At 39.4% G+C, this 5,420-nt stretch overlaps 2 pseudogenes; both read left to right on the forward strand.

Moving 5' to 3' along the window:
- Positions 1 to 754: 754 nt before the first annotated feature.
- LOC120583149 (putative uncharacterized protein C6orf52) lies at positions 755 to 1,061 on the forward strand (annotated as a pseudogene).
- Positions 1,062 to 1,063: 2 nt separating this feature from the next.
- On the forward strand, positions 1,064 to 1,632 carry LOC120583150 (14-3-3 protein theta-like; annotated as a pseudogene).
- The last annotated feature ends 3,788 nt before the right edge of the window (positions 1,633 to 5,420 follow it).

Below are 5,420 nucleotides of genomic sequence, written 5' to 3' on the forward strand. Positions count from 1 at the left end.
ATCCATTAAAAGGAACTGAAAGAAGTTAATTAGTGAAGAAAACTCTATCTTTACTGAAACTGAGAAAGGCCTTAACCTCATATTGCAGACCCCGAAGAACATTAGCTACCAAGAACACCACTTGAAGTAAGCTAGCAGAGAAACCAGGTACAGACAGACACAGGGCTCTCTTGCTCCTGGACATATGCAAACTATGGAGATGAGACTGAGGAACCTCGAATTCTGTTCAGTTTAGAGGAACAAGGGCTTCAAAGAATGGGTGGGCTTTAGGAAAGATAGCAAACCCCCTGCTTTGAGTCGTTTTTCTGCTAAAGGTTTCCAGGAGGCAATGACATGTCCAGAAGTTCTACTTAGGATAGATCAGAGGCTGCAGACTGGTCAGAAGAGAAGCCTAAAAGCTAATTTTGCAAAGCACTTTACATAAGACTAAAGGAATGTCAAGGGTCAATATCAAAGAATCGAAGAGGGGACAGATGAAATTATGGGACCAGCAATCCCCAGGTACCCTCTTGCTCTACCATTGCCAAAAATAATGGAACTGGAGGAAGTAGCCCTCAATAAAGGAGAAACTTGTCTATTTCTTTTTAGAAACTATTTGGAAGGCAGTAGTGAAAAAACACCGAAGCCCCAAGGTCAGAGAAGCTGACAGCTGTGATTTCTGTCTCACTTGGTGTCCCTAGCATGACAAAAGGAGTAGGGAATTGGGGCCATGAAAGCCTAGCAGTTAACCTATCTCACAGTTAACTCTCGTCTAATGGCTGGTTGGGAGAGTTTTGCAGGTTTTGGAATGGCTGCACAAAATAATTGTTACCAGTACTGGCAAAGAGTAGAGCTAGATTTCCAGCCCCCAGAGGGTTACCCCTTTGACGACTGGTATGAGCAACAGCGCAGTTGTTATCCTATTTCTGGCTGCAGCTGTGGCAGTGCAGTGAATGGAAATGGACACAAACTTCTTTCTCTGTAGGAGACCTCTGGACACCCAGCTGAAACTTTTTATGCCTGAGGAAACCACAGCTCTGGCTGAACACCGAGATAAAGATCCACTAGAACTGTCCATTGAGTGTGCAACCTGCTCTCGGTGGCCTACAAGAGCATCATTGGGGGCCATAGGCCCACCTGGAGGGTCACCTTGAGCTTTGAGCAGAAAGCAACACCTCCGACAAGAAGTTGCAATTGATTAAGAACTATTGGGAGAAAGTAGAGTCTTAACTGAGATCCATCTGCATCACCATTCTGCAATTGTTGGACAAGAACTTAATAGCCGATGTGACTTATCAGGAAGGTAAAGTCTTTTATCATAAAATAAAGATTACTTCCGGTAACTTGGTTGCATGGGGTGATGATGAAAAACAAACCATAGATAATTCTCAAAGAGCCTCCCCAAAGGCATTTGATATAAACACCGAAGAGCTGTAAACCACATACTCAATCTACCTCAGACTGGCTCTTATCTTTTCTATACTTTACTATGCGATCCTTAAGGACCCAGAATTTGCCTGCACACTGGCTAAAATTGCTTTTATTGAAGCCATCACAAAAGTTGGTGCACTAAATGAAGACTCGTACAAAGGCAGCATCCTTATCATGCAGTAGCTTAGAGACAACCTAACTTACATACGTAAAACAATATGAGAGATGAATGTGGGGTGCAGAAGGGACAGAAAACTAAGTGTATACAGAGTGTCAGCCTTTTTCCCTTCAAGAACCATTTTTATGCATCTCCATTCCTCTTTCCACTTGGATTCTCTATAGCAAAGAAACCCATTCATGTGTATGAATCAATTGTTAGAAATTTCACAAGGAATAGACTACATTTCTTAGAATAAGTGTTTTACCATAGATCAACCTCTTCTTATATGCAAATGATATGCGTTAAGGGTTGTAGAGAATAAAGTGGACATTTTTAAACTAGTTTTAAAAAGAAGAATGTAGGACAGAGTTCCACTACTAGAAATAAGATTATAGGGAAGGTACCAAGTCAATTCCCCATGCTGGTCAACAGGTGGCGTTAAAGTAGTTTGGATGCCAACTGGAACAAAGAGTGGAAATAAATTTTCAGGATTAAGGCAGTCTTTGGGCGAATGTGTGGTGAAGCAATGGGACTGGTTGTTTATATTTGAATATGTCTTGTCTTTCTTTCTAAATTGTTCATTACTTGAAATGAGAGAACACTTCCAGATACAACTAAAAGTTGTAGTGAACTTTTCTGTGCCTTGATTTTCTCTCTGTAAAATGGATATAATAGTGATGCCTACATCATAGGGTTATTGTGAGCAATAATGAGTTAATGCATGCAAATGCAACAGGGCAGATTACAGAGTAAAAGCTCAATGAATGTCGGTCATTAGGACTCTGCACAACGTCCATGAGGCATATAGTAGTAGGTACATGTAATACCAACAGGTATTAGTGGATGCGTAATTGGACAGGATGGTCACAATCCTGATATTTACCACTGAGAGACAACCTGGCATTAAAATATCCATAAAACAGATTGGTAAGGGAATAATCATTTACATTGGTAATGTGACTCTTTAAAAAGTATATAACCTCAAGAGTTTATCGAAATGGTATTTCTCTGAGTATCATTTAGGGTTTATGTATACTTCATTGAGTCCTTCCAGAGAGGTGTTGTATCATCATTTCAAAGCTAGGATTTGTCAGTCCTTACTATGTTTGGCTCTGTCTAGACAAAGGTAATAAAGAAAGGTCTTCAGTTTTATGAGCTCAGTTCTATCATTACCTAGAAGGTCACTAATCTGAGCAGAAAGTTAGAAGAGGGTGGAATTAGTCTTGTTCCAATAATCAATGAACCAAAGGTGACCTCCGGAGTACTTGCTCAGCCACAAGGCTGTATTTTGCCTTCCCAACTTTTGACTCTAAAAGTTCAGGTCTTACAATGGGACTTCCACCTCTCTTTCTGGTTTTCATGTCAATTGCTTTCAGAATGTTGGACCCCAGATAGGGCCTTGACCACCTGCCTATCCATTTCTCACTCTTATTCTGATACACAGACTATGCTACTGTCCTCAGATACTGGATGAGCTTCTGGTTCAAACCCGGTTGATCCCTCTGGAACAACTATCACTGTTCCTCTGATAAATACTTCTATAATCTGGGAGGTGATAATAATCATCACATCCCTTCTTAGATGTGGACCCCAGCTTAGATTAACCCTGAATTGCCAACACTACTTCAAACCCTATTGCTGGAAGCGCTGACCAGGCCAGCAAAATTTGTTCAAGCTGTTGAGTTATCCCTTCCCTTCCTTTTCTCATTTCCACCACCCTTTTCTTCTTTTCCTACTGGCTCATTCATGCCTGACAGGAAGAGAAGATTGGAATCGAATAGAAGGAAAGCAGATTTTTCAAAGAAGAGTGATAATAATACTTTTAGCTCCAGAGATGTAAATGCTACACATAGGAAATAGAAAATAAAGTGATTCTGAAATTTTAACATGAGGGGGAAAATATAATTTCACAGAGGCAATATGGAAATAAAACGAAATTTAGCTCTGAGTCCTGCCTCTTTCACTTATAGGTTGAATGACTTTGTGCAAGTGTAAGCTCTCTGAGTTTCAGTTTCCTCATATATAAAATGAGGTTATAAAAATATTTATTTTGCAGGGTTGGCATGAGGATTAAATAAGACAAGGCCTACAAAATGCTCCAATTTTGGTTGGTGCCTATACTGACCATGACCATTTTTAGATTAGAAGTTGGAAAAGTAATATCCTGTGGGCTGGATTTGGTTCAAAGATAACTTTTGTTTGGCTTTATGTCAGGGGTCTCCAAGACTACTTCTATGTTTGATCATTTACTAGGAGAAATTGTAGGACTAAACATATAGTTGTATTCATGGCTATGATTTATTATGGCAAAGGGTACAAAGCCAAATCAGCAAAGAAAAAAGCACACAAGGCAATGTCCAAGGTAAACCATGTACAAGCCTCCAAGGGTCCCATGGAGTCACATAGGATGTGCTCAATTGCCCCAGCAGTTAGTGACAACACTTATGAAATGCTGTGAACCAAGAAACACATTAAATACTCAGCACCCAGGTTTTTATCAGGGACTGGTCATGTAAGCAGGCACAAAACAAAATTCCAGACTCTCAGAAGGAAAGCAGGTACTTGGCACAAACCGTGTGGTATGTACAAACAATTTAGGCCCAGGGAGTCATTCTTATCAGTTTGGGGGATGGTGGGAACCCTCTCCAAATTCAAGTTCCCAGATGCCAATCAAAGGTCAACCTTATAGGTAGGCCTTTCTAAGAATAAGCAGTTAGGTCTGCTATATTAACCCTTTTTTTGCGCAGGCCTGCACAGAGCTTGCCCATGCAGTTTGTTTGTTTGTTTCTTTATTCCTTTTGGTTTTTTTTAGTTAGTTGCTATCCTTCAAAAATTAAGAAATTCCACTCAGGATTTCCAGCTACTTATGAAAAGTCAGATATTGTGCCAAAAATAGATCCATATTCCCACATGACAATGATTGATATTCCCCTTTAAATAAGACTTAAATTTCCTTAAATTCACTCCAGTGTCCACCATTTTTAGTAGTTTTCCCCACACTGAATGCCATTTACAGTTTAATCATGCTTTTGTGACTCCGGCCATGAGCTGCTTGAACTAGGAGTGGCCAACTGACCAAAGGGCAAGAGAAAGAAGTTGGCATGTGGAATGCCACTGAGTCATGACAATTAATGGTAATAACAATACAAACGGGCCATGTCATTTAATTCCTGCTGTGGAGGTCCCCAGAAATGCCTCAAATCCAGAACTCCTCTCTGGCACCTCCTATTATAGCAATTACTCATGGGTATTCTTGGATCGATATGACAACACTTTTACTGCTATACACAACAAGCCCCCTTTATTTAAGTTAGCTTGACTCAATTTTTGTTCCTATCCACCTAAAGATTAGTGACTAGAATAGTAATAATATAAATAAAAACATTGCACACATTATCAGTTAGCACCTTGTAAATAGAAGTCATTGTGATTATCATTACTGCCAAAACTTGTTGGAGTGGACTAAACTATGTCAACAGAAAGGTAAACCTTATTCAAAGGAAATAGATCCAATGAATAGTCAAGTAGTTCTACACATCAATGTGTCTGCCCACTTATTTACTAACTCAAATGTTTACTGAACACCTACTATGTGGCAAGATAAAGCTAGATAACAAAAAATTTCATCTTTATATTCCTAGCATCTAGAAAAAAATACCAAGCACAGAATTTGGATTCAATAAATGTTTCCCAGCTTCATAAAGTTCAATTATAAGAGATCTGAAAACTCAAAGATAGAGGTAATGAAAATCATTTCATTCAGGATAAAAAGGGGAAAATGCAGGTGATATTATTGTAGGAGTATGATATATGTTACTTAACCAGACAGATGTTCTAGATGCTGCTTTTC

This window comes from Pteropus medius, unplaced genomic scaffold (genome assembly GCF_902729225.1).
Source record: "Pteropus medius unplaced genomic scaffold, Ma_sr-lr_union100, whole genome shotgun sequence".
Lineage (NCBI taxonomy): Eukaryota > Metazoa > Chordata > Mammalia > Chiroptera > Pteropodidae > Pteropus > Pteropus medius.